Raw genomic sequence first — 18,508 nt, 5'->3', positions numbered from 1 at the left:
AGCTGTGGCACACAGTTTTTACAGTGAACCACCGAATAGGGAGAACAGAGTCATGGCGGAAAGAGGTTACTGCCACACAGCACACAGCAAGCTCTTACGGGGGTGTTTGTGGAGCTCGTGGGGTGAAGCCGGTGTGGGCCGACATCGTTCAACCCACTGAGGGCATGACTGGAGCAGACAGGAAATGGAGCGTCGCAGTCCCTCTGACGTGGCTTCATTACTGAGCTGAGAAACCAAGCTTGTCCTCAGCCAAGTGCCTGTGCTGCTGAGCTCTCCAAACTGGGACTGGAAGCTACACCGTGAGCTCTCCAAGCCTTGGGTCTTTACTCCACCGGCTTTCAGCTTGCAGACAGGAAATTGTGGGACTTCTCAGACTACACAGTCACGTGGGCTGCTACCTCATAGTGAATACACATACACACACACACACACACACAGCCCAATACCATACACACAGCCCAATGCCTGATAATGAATACACACACCCCAGTCACCCCAGTACTGCACACACACACACACACTGATAGCTCATAACAAATACACTCACCCCAATACTTGATAATGAATATATATACTCCCCAGTCCTATAATGAATACACAAACCCCAATACCTGATAATGACTACACACACCCCAATACTCAGTACCACATATACATACATACACACATACACACACAAGGGTACTTCAAAAACTTCATGGGCAAGTTGAATCAAAAATTTATTCTTATGCAAAAATTTTGAAGCCTGTGTCTGTGTGTGTGTATACAAAATAACAATATATTTTTCATCTTCTCTTGGAAACCTTGACTAATACATCCCAGAATAGATTTAACATTTTAATATTTACTGTCAATAAGGACTAGGAATACAGAGTAAGACAGAACTTACAGAAACACAGTAAAATTATACATGAAGTTGACTGTCACTTCCCAGAAATCAAAAAAACCTTTGAGACAGAATGGAAAGAAAGAAAAGATTTGCAACAATAATTTTAAAGTGTGATTTTGGAAGGAGATATGCATTTGTCTGCAGTGACGTGAGGACTCATGTTGGCATATAGTGGCTTCTACAGATTAAATAATTATAACAGGGGCCAGCGCTGTGGCCTAGCAGGTAAAGCCACCGCTTGCAGTGCCAGCATCCCATATGGGTGCCAGTTCAAGTCTTGGCTGCTCCTCTTCTAATCCAGCTCTCTGCTGTGGCCTGGGAGAGCAGTGGAAGATGGCCCAAGTCCTTGGGTCCCTGCACCCATGTAGGAGACCCGGAAGAAGCTCTTGGCTCCTGGCTTTAGAGTGCTACAGCTCCGACCACTGCAGCAAATTGGGGAGTGAACCAGCAGATGGAAGAACTCTCTCTCTCTGCCTCTCCTTTTCTGTCTGTGTATCTGACTTTCAAATAAATAAATAAATCTTAAAAAAAATAATTATAGGGCCTGGGCTTTGGCTCACCTGGTTAATACTCTGCCTGCAGCGCCGGCATCCCATAGGGGCACCAGGTTCTAGTCCCGGCTGCTCCTCTTCCAGGCCAGCTCTCTGCTGTGGCCAGGGAGTGCAGTGGAGGATGGCCCAGGTGCTTGGGCCCTGCACCCCATGGGAGACCAGGAGAAGCACCTGGCTCCTGGCTTCGGGTCGGCACTGTGCCAGCTGTAGCGGCCATTTAGGGGGTGAACCAACGGAAGGAAGACCTTTCTCTCTGTCTCTCTCTCTCACTAACTCTATCTGTCAAATAAAAATAATAATAATAATTATAACTAAGTCTCTCCTTAAACTTTATCTCCAAGCAACAAATACTGAAAGAGCGCCAACTTTTAACTAGGAACTACCATGTGAGTTAGCATCTTAATAGGACTTGGCTGGTAACTGTAACTTAGCACAGAAAACACAGTTGACCATACTCCCAAGTTCATGACAGAGTCATCCAGGTCTTGCTATTTTTTATATTTTTTTCCATCTTTCTCAGTCTGTACTCCCCTCCCTTTACCTGTTAGAAACCATTCTTATGTGTTTAACATTCTTAGATTTTTAAGTGCGTATATTTGTAAGTATTTATTACTGGTTAGTTACACATTTATATTCTAAATTTTCTAAGTAAGCAATGCAGACCTTTATTTTTCTCCAGATACTGCCTGAAAGACCTAGCCACGTAACCTTAGCCTTAACTTGTAACCTCTGTGAGTATCCACATGATCTATTCCCTACAGACACCTGGAGTACCTACCACCACACAAATACTGCTTAGCCAAATATTCCTGCACCTGCCCCCTGGAATAAGAGTCCCCCAGGAGAGGCGTGGAGGGAGTGGGTCACAGGACTGGCACATGCTCACTGAAGCCAGGTAGCTCCAGACTGTTCCCAGGTTAGTTCTTGGAGAACATATAGGTTCTACTTCACTCACTTCTCTGTTGCTTTCCTTGGTTTTAGAAGGTTTTCTCTTGTTAGATATCAATCCCTTGTCTGTCTTTGACTCCTCAAATAACTTCTTCCAATCTGTTGGTTAGCTTTATTATGATACATTTTATTGAACAAAAATTCCCAATTTTTATGTAGCCAAATTCATCATTTTTATCTAATATCTTACATTTTGGATGCCTTATTTAACAAATCTTCCACAACTCAGAATTACTGAAGTATTTTCTGATATACTTTTATTTACTCTAAACTTTTACTTATTATTTTTAAACCTTTAATCAATGTGAATCATGTATCTGAAAACCAACTACACTTTTCTATACAATGGCCTATTTCCCCAATATCATTTAATAAAGAAATAATCCTTATCTGCTAGATCAGGGGTCAGGTGCCTGTGTCAACATGGACTTAGTTGTAAGCACTCAATTCTTCTCTGTTTAGATGGCATTGTTGTAATGTTCCATTTCATAGCTGAGATTTTTCTGAAATAAACTCAGCTACATGCTGGAGTATGTGTATGTGTGTGTGTGTTCATGTGTGTATTAGTTGCTAGATTCAGCTTGCTAACAGTTGTATAAGAAGTTTTGGATCTATGTTCCTAAGAACTATAGGAAAGTTTTATATTTATAGTTTATATATTTGTAGGAAAGTTTTATATTTATATTTATAACAGTTAAAATCCCTCTGGTTGGGGCCGGTGTTGTGGCATTGTGGGTAAAGCCACTGTCTGCAGAGCCAGCATCCCATATGGGCACCTGTTTGAGTCTCGGCTGCACCCCTTCCAATCCAGCTCCCTGCTAATGCACCTGGGAAAGCAGAAGATGACCCAAGTGTTTGGAACTCCACACCTTCGTGGGAGACCTAAGCAAAACTCCAGTCTACTGGCTCCTGGCTTAGGACTGGGCCAGCCCCAGCCACTGCAGTCATTTGAGGAGGGAATCAGCGAACGGAAGACTTCTCTTCCTGTTTTTCCTCTCCCTCTCTGTAACTCCACTTTTCAAATGCAATAATAATTTTTAAAAAGCCCACTAGTTTTCCCCAGCCTACAGAACACCGACTCTGCAGCGAGCACACACCCCTTGATTGCAGGGGGAAGTAGGTCTCTCTCTGACTTTAGACCACTGACGCAGTCCTAGGATTTCAACCCTCCTCTGCCAGCGACTGCTCTAGGAATCCCCGTGTGACTCAGTTCTGGCCAGCGACACACATGTTCTAGAGCTCCTTTCCACACTACGTCAATGACCTCAAGCAGGAAAAGTCTTACCCCGCCTTCTTGCCTTCCTAGGGACTCTGGTTTAAAATGGTGAGGCTCTAAGTCACCATACCGAGTAACACCCACAATGATTTTTAAAAAGCCCCAACAAAAATTGCAGATAAAAAGAAATTGGATAAACTTGATTCCTGTGGCATCACTAAGCAAATGAATCAATTTTGTCAACTTTAATAATGTCTGTATGTGAGAAAATTAACCACTATTTGTTTAAGCATGGCTGAATTTCTTGTGATTTGAAGCTAAAATCTTGCTAAATTATACATTCTCTGTATTACTGTAGGCTTACCCAGAACATATCCAAAGGAAAGGATTCAAGATGTAAAAGTCTTATATAAATATTAGCAAAGTATAATGATAAATGAAAAAGGTAATATATCAAGATCAAATTAGGCTTACTCTAGTAATACATGGCAGATTTCACATTTGAAAATCAATGTAATTCACTACACCCAAAGATTAAATTAGAAAAATCAGATGATCATCGCAGTAGATGCAGGAAAATGATTTTATTAAATTAAGCATTTATTCATGACAAAAATTGCTACGATCCTAGAAACAGATGAGAACAGCTTAGCTTCTGAGATGATGTCTGTGGCTGCTATGGCAAACCTCACAGTAACAGTCAAACCCTGAGGGACGCCTCTCTGAGAGAAGACCAGAGCTGGGTGCCTGCTGTCCCATGTCTCATCACCACCGTCCACGGAGACCATTCTGGCGGGTCCGGTCAAGTACAAGACCTTGCTCCCCTTCTCCCTCCACCTTCTATGGTAGAATTGTCTTAAGCGCTTCCTCTACATGCATTTAGAACCACATCAGACCCTGCTTGAATTTTTGCTTCGACGATTTCAAAACTCAAGGACAGAAAGAACACCTACTGTCCTTCCCCACACGTTTGTAGGTGTTCTGCTTCTGATGCTACAGGGCTCATCCTGTTCACTGCTGCTGTTTTCTCTTCCTTTCAAGACTCCAGTGAAGGAATTGAAAGCCTTTTGGGGCCAGCGCCGCGGCTCACTAGGCTAATCCTCCGCCTGTGGCGCCGGCACACCGGGTTCCAGTCCCGGTCAGGGCGCCGGATTCTATCCCGGTTGCCCCTCTTCCAGACCAGCTCTCTGCTGTGGCCAGGGAGTGCAGTGGAGGATGGCCCAAGTGCTTGGGCCCTGCACCCCATGGGAGACCAGGAGAAGCACCTGGCTCCTGCCATCGGATCAGTGCAGCGCGCCAGCCACAGCGGCCATTGGAGGGTGAACCAACGGCAAAGGAAGACCTTTCTCTCTGTCTCTCTCTCTCACTGTCCACTCTGCCTGTCAAAAAAAAATAAAAATAAAAAACAAAAAAAGAAAGCCTTTTGGACGAGTCCTCCAAATTCCTTTTTCTTTTCAAAATTCCTTTGGCTATTCAGTGTGCTTTGCCATTCTCCAATTTCTCTCTCTCTCTCTCTCTCTCTCACACACACACACACACACACACACACACAGCTGGAATGTTTTAATTATTGCAATGACTCTGTAGACTGCTTGGAGGAATGTTGACATCACAACAATATTAAATCCATACATACACTATCATTTTCCACTTATACAGATTTTCTTGTTTGTTTTCATAAATATTTGTAGACCTTCGCATGCAAATCTTGCTTGTTTATCTTTTCATCCTGCATCTGATTCTTATTTGATATATAAATTCTCAATGATGAACTTCAACTTCCAGCACTTATGAATAAAGACTTTGGCAGGCTTACTTTTCCTGTCACCTCTTCCCCTCCTCTACTCCAGCTCTTGTTCTTTGTGCCACTTCAGTATCAGTGGGAAAACAGCACTGTATTATTCCATTAGCATACTCACACCAGTTTTAGACACAGTCCTGTAGACAGACAACAAAACCCAGGAGGCACAGAACCCCAGCCTGACTTTTTGAACATTCAAAACTGTAGCCTTATCATTTTGCAGGATGGCTTGGCTGAATGAAAAATCTTTCTCATTTTTTTTATTTGAAAATGTTGAATGTGTATTTTCTATTATAAGTTGTTGTCAAAAAATCCAAGTCTAAACCTGTTTTGTTTTTCTCAGATAAGTGATTTGATCTTTTTATTTGACTATTTAGAGAATTTAAAAATCATCGACTTTTCTAGGAATTTTCTACTTTAAAACTGACAGTTTAATAAGGTCAATTTTTATGGTACATAGAATGAACTTTTAGTATATAAATTCAATTATACTAATCTTAGAAAAACTTCCTGAATTACAAAGCTTTTGAAAATCTAAATCTTTATCACATTAATAATTACTAAAATTTATTGGTTTTCTTAGTCTTATGGTTATTTCATTTTTGATTTATATATGTCTAAGTTCTATAAACAGAAAGACTTTGCATAAAGTTTTGTGCTTGTCCATGATTAAGTGGAATTATAACAGAAGACAATGTAGAGGCCGGCGCCGCGGCTCACTAGGCTAATCCTCCGCCTAGCGGCGCCGGCACACCGGGTTCTAGTCCAGGTCGGGGCGCCGGATTCTGTCCCGGTTGCCCCTCTTCCAGGCCAGCCCTCTGCTGTGGCCAGGGAGTGCAGTGGAGGATGGCCCAGGTGCTTGGGCCCTGCACCCCATGGGAGACCAGGAAAAGCACCTAGCTCCTGGCTCCTGCCATCGGATCAGCGCGGTGCGCCGGCCGCAGCGCGCCGGCCGCGGCGGCCATTGGAGGGTGAACCAACGGCAAAGGAAGACCTTTCTCTCTGTCTCTCTCTCTCACTATCCACTCTGCCTGTCAAAAAAAAAAAAAAAAAAAAAAAAGAAGACAATGTAGGCCATAAAAATGTTTAATCATTTTAGGTTTCTTCAAAGTCTGCAATTGTGCTCATATTGGATACTTTTTAACTGTCATTTTCTATTTAAGTTATTTACTTTTTAACTGTTATTTTCTATTTAAGTGTTTTTAGTTTATTTTCTATCTAATTTAGAACTATCTTCTATTTAATCTCTTCCCATTCACACTTAATTTTGCTTGGCTTTCTTGTTGATCGTTTTGACACACCTCTCATAGCTTCTTCAACATTTAGTGCTTTTGTGCTTCTCCCACTTTTGTCATAATTTTCATGACTACAGTTTTTGTTTCAAATAATCTATTTGGTTGGTCTTCAGTTCTATTTCCCATTTCTTCAGATGGTTAAGCCCTTTAGGTTATAGTCTAAATTTCATAAAAATGCGCATCAGGCAGACTCCAGCGAGCAGCCGTGGATCCCTGTGCACGGCTGAGGCTTTCCACGCGGCCTGGGTGCTGGCAGGCCCTCACCTCCTCAGGGGCACCTGAGCCCTAGCATCCCACTGCAAGCTGCTCTGTGAGTTCACGTGTTCTCCATCAAGCGTATCTTCTGAAGGCTGGTTGTATTAACGTCACTTAGAAGTGCGCAGATGCAGCAAACCATTCTGCAGTTAAAATTGCTTAAGGGAAAAAAAGAACTTTTTTTTGTTCTATGCTGGGGAAATAAAACAAGAAAATTGCAGTATTTTTCTATTCCTTTGTTTGCACTCAGAGCACAGCCCTTGGAAGGTTTAAACATCCAGGCTCCCACATCACAGACCTGTGTGGTTGGACCACCTGGATCAAGCTCCCTGGTTAGTGACCAGGACCCCTCGCTAGGGTGGCGACATCACCTCATGCTTTCTTTTTGGACATCCACAACCCCACTCACCTCCGTGTTGGACCTGTACTGATGTCCTTTAATTTACTGGAGCACAGTAATACATTTAAGTTGATTCGTTATGCATTTTCCAAGGTTGCAAAATATTTTGTAGTAGAAAGGCTTTCACTGTGTTTAGATAGACAAAATACCAGCTATTGCATTTTTATTGGCTATTAAATGCTATTAATTAACATTTTACTAAGACTTTATCATCTAGTCTCATAGGTAAGAGAGGTTTGTAATTTAATTTTTTATACTTTCATTTGGCCTGTAACCAAGTTTATGGCAGCTTCTAAATGAGTGAGGTGACTCTAATTTTTTTCTATTTTCTAGAACAATCTGTATACAGTCCAGTATATTCTGTTACTCCCATTTTTGGTGAAAACTCTATTAAAATAGTCTGGGTGTGAGAATTTTTTGGCAGAAGCCCTTTAATATCCACTGTTAACTTTTAAAGGACTATTGTTCTATTCACACACAAATTTTGACATTTCCAGAATTCATCCATTTCAACTATGCTTCTAATTATATGCATATATTTCTTTGTAGCATTTGTATTTTAAATCCAGCATCATCTGTAACCACTAGCATTTTTTACATGTTTTATCTCCTCTCTTCTTATCTAAGGTAGATCAGTCTTGGTAGAGGTTTACCCTTCATCAGTCACTTCAAAATGGCTCTTGATTTTGTTTTCTTTTGGAGAAAGTTAAAGACCTCCAGAAATTTTGGTTAGAAAGATGCCTTATGTAGCCTTAAGTTCAAAATATCATCAGGCAACTCACGAATTTCTTTACATCTAGGTAGAGCTCAAGACCAGCAAAGTGTCTTTCCTGCGACCAGCATTTTCATTTGCCAGCCTTCTTGCCCCTCATATCACCCAAACCATATCTTTGTCACCCGTTGTTCAGATGGACAAACCACAGGGACACTCAGGCTCTCTGGGTTGCTCATCCAACAGCTGTGTTTCAGCAGCCACCACCTCATGACAGACGGCATCCTCCCTATCATAAATCACATTCCCAAAGAAAACAAAAACATCACTGCTACTTCCATGGATCAAAGTGTATCCTGCAGGCGAATTTCCGGTACTTGTTTTTTTTCCTTGTTTTAAAAAAAGGAAAGACAGAAAAAAAAAAAAGCCGAGTGAATTTGATGGGGTGTAACTAGGTAGCTGGTTTAGGTCTACATGAGCTTAAAGTCCCTGCACGCCCCCAGTGTCACCCAATCCCTCTCCCTGTCATCAAAACACTCCCTTTCCCAGAATGCACCTGCTTCATCCTGGGATAAAGAAGGGAACTTCATGAAAACATTGTTATTCAGATCCATGTGGAACTTGTGGGGGTATCATAGAATTCCCAGGTGGCTTCACGCATGTAGGGGTACCACTCTCCACCTCATAAAAGGGGCCAACAAGTGGGGGAAGCTCCGTTCCTCTCTTTCACCATGGACCATGGCTGGAAGTGCTACACACATGCTCTGTCTCTCCCTCTCCCTCACCCCTTCTTCCACCAGGTAATCAATCGTCTAGCCAACTCATGAGGGATGTTTCTCTCTGTGGGACAGCCCCCATTTGTACCTGAGTGTATTCTTTGTCTCTCGCTGTTAAATAAATCCTGTTCCTATTTGTACACCTTCTATGTGCCTGCACTTAGAAATCTTACCTTTGTGTCAAGTAAAATTAGTACTTTCATACCCATTCCTGAAATTTTTCATAGGAGCAAAGAAACTAAACTTAGAACCATAGGATTTAATGTTAGAAGTGACCACAGCAATCAGATATAGTTCATTGCCCTCAATGTCGAAGTCCAAGGCCAGAGAGACGATACAGCAGTGACCAGGAGTTACCGAGATCTCTGATCACAGCCCCAGAATATACGGAAGCGCTATCCCTTACTCAAACATGCCAGAAAAGGAGGAGAATTACTAGAAACCACAAACTCTGTGGTGATCGTAGTGACTAAGGGAATGTGGCAAAAGGCAAAGGTAAGAGAGGAAACAATTTAGAGGAAGAATCCACAGAAATATGAATATGACAACACTAAGTTACCATATGATAAAAAATGGTAACTGACTTTTTCCATGTCACTTTACAAATCTAGGCCAATGTTCCCATTTCTGTTTTATGACTTACCTTGGGATTATTGTTCCGAGTGTTAAAACAACAGGATGTTTACCTCTGAGTGATCTTTGCAATTTTGGAGAACAGGATACCAGAAAGAAGGCAAAGGGAAACTGGCATCAACATTTCTTTTATTAGGTAATGCTCTCTTGTGCCAGTGGTTCCTGTCCATCCCATTTACAGGCCAGATGAAGAAAGAGAAAATGTAATGCAATTTAATTGAAACTCACAGCCTAATCATCAATGGCCTTTACACTCTGAAACCAGCGCTACTGCCCACATGCTAAATGCAATTATGAAATTTGATTTCCTATATGTAGGAGGCTATGTAACTGTTTTAATTGACACTGATATATATTTCTAATAACTTCTGTATAAATTAAAAATCAATGCCAATTACAACTCTGTGGGCAATTTTTTTATGAAGAGATAAAAATTTCACAGGGGTAGAACATGGGCACATGGCAAAACAACACAGAAAACAACAGGGAGATGGATCCAAAATGGCTAAAGAGTGAGAAGCCGCAGTGACAGCAGGCACAGAAAGATACCAGAAAAGCAAAAAGTGGGCCAGCGTCATGGCATAGAGAGTGAAGCCACCCCCTATGGTGCCAGCATCCCACATAGGCATCAATTCAAATCCCGGCTGCTCCACTTCCAATCCAGCTCCTTGCTGGTGTGCCTGGGAGGGCAGCAGAAGATGGCCCAAGTCCTTGGACCCCTGCACCTGCATGGGAGATCCAGAAAAAGCTCCCTGATGCAAGCTTCAGCTGCAGCTGCCATGTGGGGAGTGAACCAGCAGATGGAAGATCTCTCTCTCTAACTCTACCTTTCAAATAAATTTTAAAAATCTTTTTTTTAAGGAAGGGCCATATTCTCAGGGAACCAATTCAGATAAACACTCGGGAGAGAATGGACGTAACAGAAAAAAACACTCTACGGGGCAGCGAGGATAGGCACCAGCTGCATGCTACCAGCCGGCGAGGAAACACCATCTGACCAGGGTAAGGTAAGAGGGGCTGCCACAGACCCTGCCACTGGTGACTTTGAGGGGGGTTCTATTGTCCCCGCTGGCTCCAAACAGCCTGAGGAACTGGCAGGCTTCTGGGTGAACACCTTTCTTTGTGAGGGGAGGCCACATTGCCTCTATCCCCTCCGCGACCAAAGCACCAGACTCAATTTGCTGTGATGGAGTCACAAAGAAATCTTGCTGTCTCAGGGAATGGTGGGCAATCCCACTGCTGATAAAGGTCGCCAGGGACGGGGCAGCTTGCAGAGAGGAGCACAGATCCCTTGCACTCTGTGACTGTGGGAGTTCTAAGCATAGACCAGTGAGAAGGCTGTGGCTGTGGCTGGGTTCCTGGAGCTCCCTGCACATTGGGGATGGGGACACACTGTGAAGTAGGTCAGTGCACTTGTTTGTGCCCATGCTGGGGGGTTCAGTCCACTGCCACTGTGAGCTCACTCTAGGGAGTCAGTCAACTGGTTTACCCTGGCAGAGAAGGGCAGGGACTCTGAAAATACTAGCCAGCTGCAACACTCCTTCCACCTATAGACTGTAACCAGAGGTGCTCCACTATGCCCATTTGGACATCCCTCCAGGCTTCTGCCCCACCCACAAACCGTGGCTGGAGATCCCTGACCCCACCCAGCAGATACCTCTGAAACTCAAGGGCAAGCATTAGGTACTCACTGATGTGAAACACATTTCCAGAAACAAAGTCTTCAATGAACAACAAAAAAACCCACCCTCCAGAGGCTGGAGATAGAAACAAGAAATTCCCCAAATGCATAAAAACCAATGTAGAGGCCGGCGCCACAGCTCACTAGGTTAATCCTCCACCTGCAGCGCTGGCACACCGGGTTCTAGTCCTGGTCGGGGTGCCGAATTCTGTCCCGGTTGCTCCTCTTCCCGTCCAGCTCTCTCCTGTGGCCCAGGAGTGCAGTGGAGGATGGCCCAAGTGCTTGGGCCCTGCACCCCATGGGAGACCAGGAGAAGTACCTGGCTCCTGCCTTCGGATCAGCCCAGTGCGCTGGCCTCAGCAGCCATTGAGGGGTGAACCAACGGCAAAGGAAGACCTTTCTCTTTGTCTCTCTTTCACTGTCTACTCTGCCTGTCAAAAAAAAAAAAAAAAAAAAAAAAAAGATGTAGAAACCCAAGAAACATGAATAAGGAAAGCAATAGGACTCTCTAACAGGAACAGAGGAATATATTAATATTAGGCTGTGAAGCAGAGGAGTTTGACAACATGTCTGAAAAGTAACTCAAAAGAATGACTGCAAGGTTATACAGAGAATAGTTAAAGGAAAGAAGAAGACAATATACAAGATGGATGAGAAATTCTGCAGAGATAAGAGATGCTGAAGAAAAATCCAACACATTTTAGACAGGAAGTAACAAATAAGTCAAATAAAAAGCACAGTGGAAGGCACTCACAACACACTTGGTGAGGCAGAAGAAAATATCTCATCCAAAAGACACGTCTTTTCAAGTATCTCAATCAGACCAAAAGAAGTAAAACACTTAGAAACACTGAAAACAGCACTCAGGATCTATGGTATACCAATATGCAACCGAATACATGAGTCCTCGGAGTTCCTGAAGGTATGGGAACAAAAAAAGAATGACTTAGAAAACCTACTTAATGAAATCATAGCAGAAAATTTCCCCAATTTCGAGAAAGACGTGAGAATCCAAAATAATCCCAAGTAGGCATGATCAGAAAAGATCTTCACCATAACACATTATTGTCAAACTATCAGAAGTAAAACATAAAGAGAATAACCCAATATGTGTGAGAGAAATGCCAGATCACCTTAAAAGGATCTTCCTCAGACTAATACCAGATTTCTCAACAGAAACCCTACAGGCCAAGAGAGGAGAAATATAGTTCAAGCCCAAAAAGAACAATCTGCCAACCCAGAATACCTTACATTGCAAAGCTCTCATTCATGAGTGGAGGTGAAATAAGACTTTCCAACACAAGAAAAACTGAAATAATTCATCATCAACTAACTACTTTACAAATGATACTTAAAGGTTATACTACAAACAGAAACAGAGAAACATTCAACATCATGAAAGAATGTGAAGGCAGAAAACCACCTAGTAAAATTAGAAAGGAAATTCAAAATAAACAATAGGAATTTTTATGGGAAAATGATTAGGAAAAGTCATTTTTTATCAATGATACCCTTCAATGTAAATGGACTAACTTCTAATTAAGAGATACAGACGGGCTGAATGGATAAGAGAAAATAAGACATCTGTATACTGCCTACAAGAAACACATTTCACCAATAAAGATAAACACAGACTGCAAGAGAAAGGATAGAAAAGAATATTCCATGAAAATGGAAATAAAAAACTAGCAGGAGTGGCTATTCTCATGTCAGACAAAAGAGACTTTGAGGAAACAACTGTTAAAAGAGACAAAGAAGATCATTATGTAATGATTAATGGATAAATTCAACAGGAAAATCTGACTAGAATCGAGGTATATGCACCCAATGCCAGGGCCCCCAGTTTTATAAAACAAATGTTAATGGACCTAAAAGGAGACAGACATACAATACCATAATGGGAGACTTCAACCCCACACTTTCATCAATGGAGAAGTCACCCAGACCCAAAAAAGAAAAAAAAAAAATAGCAAAGAAACAACAGAGCTAATCTACTCTAACAACCATATGGACCTAATAAATATCTGCACAACATTTCCTCCCACAGCTGCAGAAGAGCTGCAGAAGATGCAAAAATCCAACATCAAAAAGATTATCAATCCCAGTCAAGTAGGAGTTATCCCAGGGACACAGGAATGATTCAACATACACAAATCAGTAAACATGACACATCCCATCAGCAAAATGAAGGATTACCACAATAGATGCAGGTAAGGCATTTGATAAAATGTAGTACTCTTTCATGCATGATTAAAAAAAAGAAATTTTTAAATGAGATTTTAAGAGGAGCATACCACCACACAATCAAGACAATTTATAATAACCCCATAGTCAGTATCATATTGAATATGGGAAATCTGGAAGCATTTCTACTAACATCTGCAACTGGAAAAGGATGCACACTGCCAACATCATTTATGCAATATATTTCTAGAAGTTTTAGCCAGCGCCATTAGGCATGAAAAAGAAATCAGAGGCAGACAAGTTATAAAGTAGGAAGTCAATTTGTGGATAACAGTATCCTTTACATAGAAGAACCAAAGGACTCCATTAAGAGATTTTTGGAACTCAGAATTTGGCAAAGTTGTAAGACATAAAATCAGCATCCAAAAATCACTAACATTTGTATACAGTAGCAATGCTCTGTGTGAGAAAGAACATTCAAAATAGCTGTAAGAAATGTAACTACATTGGAATAAATTTAACCAAGGATGTGAAAGATCTCTACAGTGAAAATTACAAAACATTAATAAAGGAAATAGAAGACACGAAATTTAAAAATCTTCCATGTTCATGGATTGGAAGAATTAGTACCATCAAAGTGTCTTATTACTCAAAGCAATTTGCAGACATGATTCCTAACAAGATGCCAAGGACATTCTTCCCAGCTCTAGAACAAACTATCCTTAAACTCACAGGAAAACACAAAAGACTCTGAAAAGCCCATTCTTAAACAATAAAAACAAAGCTGGAGGCATCACAATACCAAAGTGTAAGGCATACTACAGGGCAGTTACAATCAAAACAGCCTCACACTGGCACAAAATACACATGTAGACCAATAGAACAGAATAAAAACCTAGATATTAATACTAGCATTTGCAATCATCTAATCTTTGGCAAACAAGTTAAAATCACTCCCTCGATAAAGGACATACTCTTCAACAAATGGTGTTGGGAAAACTGCATGTCCAGATGCAGGAGTTTGAAGTGAGATCCCTACCTTACACCCTGTACACAACTCAATGCAAAATGAATGAAAGAGCTAAATCTACGACGTGATACCATTAAATTACTACAGGAACAAATAGGGGAAAAGCTACAAGATGCTGGCCTAGGCAAAGACTTCTAGGAAATAACCCTAGAAGCACAGCCAATAAAATCAAAAACATATAAATGTATTATGAAGCTTCTATACAGAAAGGAAACATTGAACAAAGTAAAAAGGCAACTGACAGAGTGGGAGAAAATATTTGCAAACTATGCATCCAATAAAGGATTAATATCCAGAATATAGAAGGAGCTCAAGAAATTCCACAATAAAAAAATAAACAGCCCAGATAATAAATGGGCAAAAGGTGTGAACAGGCATATTTCAAAGGATGAAATACAAATAGGACAAGTGAAAATATGTTCAGGATCACTAGTCATAAGGAAAATGCAAACAAAAACCACACTGAGGTTTCACCTCACCCCAGGTAGAATGGCTTTCATACAGAAATGAACAAACAAGTGCTGCTGGCAAGGATGTGAGGGGAAAAGTATCCTCATATATTACTGATGGGAATGCATATTGGTACAACCATTACGAAAAACAGTATAAAAAATCCTCAGAAAACTAAAAATAGATCTACCATATGATCCAGCTATCCCACCCCTAGGAATAGCAGCATTCACAGCTGATGAAATATGGAATCAACCTAGATGTCTGTCAACTGATTACTGGAAAAAGGAAATGTGGGATATGCACACAGTGGAATATTTCTCAGATCTAGGAAAGAATGAAATCCTGGCCGGCGCCGCGGCTCACTAGGCTAATCCTCCACCTGCGGCGCCGGCACACTAGGTTCTAGTCCCAGTTGGGGCGCCGGATTCTGTCCCGGTTGCTCCTCTTCCAGGCCAGCTCTCTGCTGTGGCCCAGGAGTGCAGTAGAGGATGGCCCAAGTGCTTGGGCTCTGCAACCATGTGGGAGACCAGGAAAAACACCTGGCTCCTAGCTTCGGATCAGTGCGGTGCACGGGCTGCGGCCACCAATGGGGGGTGAACCAATGGAAAAGGAAGACCTTTCTCTCTGTCTCTCTCTCACTGTCCACTCTGCCTGTCAAAAAAAAAAAAAAAGAAAAAAAGAAAGAAAGAAATCCTGACATTTCCAACAAAATGGATACAACTGTGCTAAGTGAAATAAGCCAGACCCATAACGACAAATATCACAGTTTCTATTATTTATCTTAATAGAGTATAAAAATTGTGTGGATATCATATCATTTGGTAAAGACTTATAAATGTTGCTTCACTGAATATACCATGTAGCAGATAATACAGTCTTCTGTAATGTTTTATTTTTGTGTGTTGGTTATGAATGTGATCAGAGGACAAAGAAACACATTTATCTATATGCTTAATGTGCATTTCTTTGTGTGTATATTGTATTTCAATAAAATATAGAAAATAAATTAATAAATCAGACCCAGTAGTCAACTGCTCCAAACCAGAAACTGTCCTTATCCTACAGAGCATACCCTTCCCATTGAACAAACTTGCCAAATCATACGATCGCTTCAGAATTTTGGGAGAGTCCCAACATGTGATGGCCGGCCCCTCAGTCACTTCAATATTTTCTCTACTTCCACCCTCCACATAAACCACCTGCACATTTCTCCCTTCTCTTTTCTGAGATCCAACACAGCTGAGGATCAAGGCAGAGTCCTCACTGGAAGCAGACTGGGTACCTGTATTCAGACCACCACACGCTGGGAGACCAAGCACATCGACACCAACTCCAGTTCCAGTGGCCAGGCTCTGAGTGGAAACCTCAAGTCCATGGCAGGCTATGCGTGTTCAGGAACAAAGCACAGCAGGGAGTGACTGGTGAGAGGGCTGTTGGGGCTATTCTGACTTGCCGTAGGCAACTGTGGGTAACCAGCTCAAGTATGCCTTCCATCGGTGATGGGGACAGCGCAGCTCTGTGGCACTCGGTATTTCAGAGCACTGGGCAAACTGAAAACAAAGCACTCCACAACAGACAAGCAGCCCCTCTCTCCTGTGCTCACTTAAGCTTTTTCTTCCCAAACTGCTGGCTGGATTTTACCAGGGCTTCACAGACAGCCAACACTGCAGCTTGGGAAAGCTGTCAGAGCTATTATTTTCCTTTTCTTTTCCACATTGATTCCATCTGAGACTGAACATATCAGCAATTATGCCTGTCAAATCAAGACTTAAACTTCCTATACAATTGTGAAAGTATCCCCTGTTGTCATCAGGCCATCTGGAGTGCGGCTGGCTTTGCGAATCCCCGCATGTACACAATCAGACCCGGGGATCATCTACAGTGCGATCACTTCAAGGTTTCTTTTCCAGGGATCCAAGCCAGGGAGCAGTCCTCATAATGAGAACTAGAGAAATGAGAACTGCGCACTGTGTTAAAAGAGATAAGGAACAGAAGTGAGCTGTGCAGCATTCAGCCGGGATGGGAAAAGCGACACAAGGCTAATCTGTGATCCAATTTGTATAATATATATTTGTTTAGATATACGTGTGTGTACATAAAAACCAGAAGACCGTAAGCTCAGCTCACAGCGCGATATGGCATGCTTTATTTTCACTTGCACATATTTTCTCAGGTTTCCATAACCGCGGATTACTTCTGTTATAAAAGCACTGTTTTACGCTAGCGTGAGAAGCGCTCAGGATGAATATGGAACATAAGTCTCTGCACAGAGACCCAGAACGCCCAAGCTCACATGTACAATTGTGTGTACGTAAACAGGCACGGGGCTCCGGAAGACAGAGCTGAGCCTGTGAAAACACAGAGCCTGCATCGCAGCCCCAGAATATTTATATACACTCACCGAGATATTTATACACACAGCCCCAGACTTCCTCTGCTGCTTGCTGGCCGTGTAGGCAGCCCTGGTGGCCTCGGCCGAGTCTGCTTTACAACACTACTGCTGAGGACCTTAACCTTGCTCTGACATATAAATTCCAGCGGCAATGAATTATAATATGGGGAATCTTCCCCAGTAACAGCTCAGAAAACAAAAAGCCACCAAACTTTTCCAAACGCCATTATTTTTTAAGAGAAATGAGGAGCCAAGGGAGAGGAGGGGGCGGCTGAAAAACAAATAAAAAACCTATTCCCTTCTTCCAAGCCGAAAGCACTAAATCGTTACTGCCTTATAAATCTCTACCAATTTGTGCTCCATGTAAATCTCCAACGGGAGTTCTCCTAGTTCCCCCTCCCTTAGAAAGTGGTTGCCAGGATGTTTATAGAATCGTTACTGGTAGGTTTTCCTCTGCAGGAAACACTCAGCTGCAGCCCCATCCTTTTGGGGATGCAAAAATGTATTTCCAGAGGCAGGAAGCTTTTTCATAGAGAGGAAAAAAAAAAAAAGACAAGTTCAAACCATAATTATATTCTCACAAAGAAATTGAGAAATGGGATTTTTTTTTTTTTTGGTAGATCAATGGCTTTATCCAAGCAACAGCTCATGAATAAATCTTTTTAAAGATCTAAAATGTGACACAAGCTCATTATTAAAAAATATTCAAATAAGTATAAAGAGTGAAGGGGGAAATGTCATACGGTATTCTGAACCAGAGCTGCATTCCCGATGCTACATCTTTTTATTTTGCTTAATTATTGGGAGAGAACGTTTTTGGTTAAAGTGAGATCTGTCAGATCACTTTTCCTGCAGATATTTTAACTGTAACCAAATAATGCAACACTAATCTGTAAGAGTTTTTCAGTAATAGATGTTTTTCCTCGGTAAATCAATGCAAAGGCTAATTGGGGTGGAAGGTGACTATCTCTCGTGGTTATAAATACATTTGCATTGCTATCAATCTTTTCCACCACTGATGTTAAACGAGGCTGAACAACCTAGAGAGGGAAAAAAAAAAAAAAAAATTGAGGTTCAATATTAGGCTGAAGTAAATGCTGCCATCAAGTGGTCACATAGAGAGTTGTCTTCAAGAACAATAAAGTTGTCAACTCCGTTACAGACATCTTTAAAACCTGGAATCAATCTTATTCATAGTTTGATGTAGATTTTTGTTCTAAACACAGGCCAAAAGAAACATATGGCATCTTTCTACAGTGCCCTTCTGCTAAAAATGTGGCCCCAGAGCATAA

The sequence above is a fragment of the Oryctolagus cuniculus genome, chromosome 6, assembly GCF_964237555.1.
Source record: "Oryctolagus cuniculus chromosome 6, mOryCun1.1, whole genome shotgun sequence".
Classification (NCBI taxonomy): domain Eukaryota; kingdom Metazoa; phylum Chordata; class Mammalia; order Lagomorpha; family Leporidae; genus Oryctolagus; species Oryctolagus cuniculus.
The sequence above is the reverse complement of the archived record's forward strand: the minus strand, read 5'-3'. Positions refer to the sequence as shown.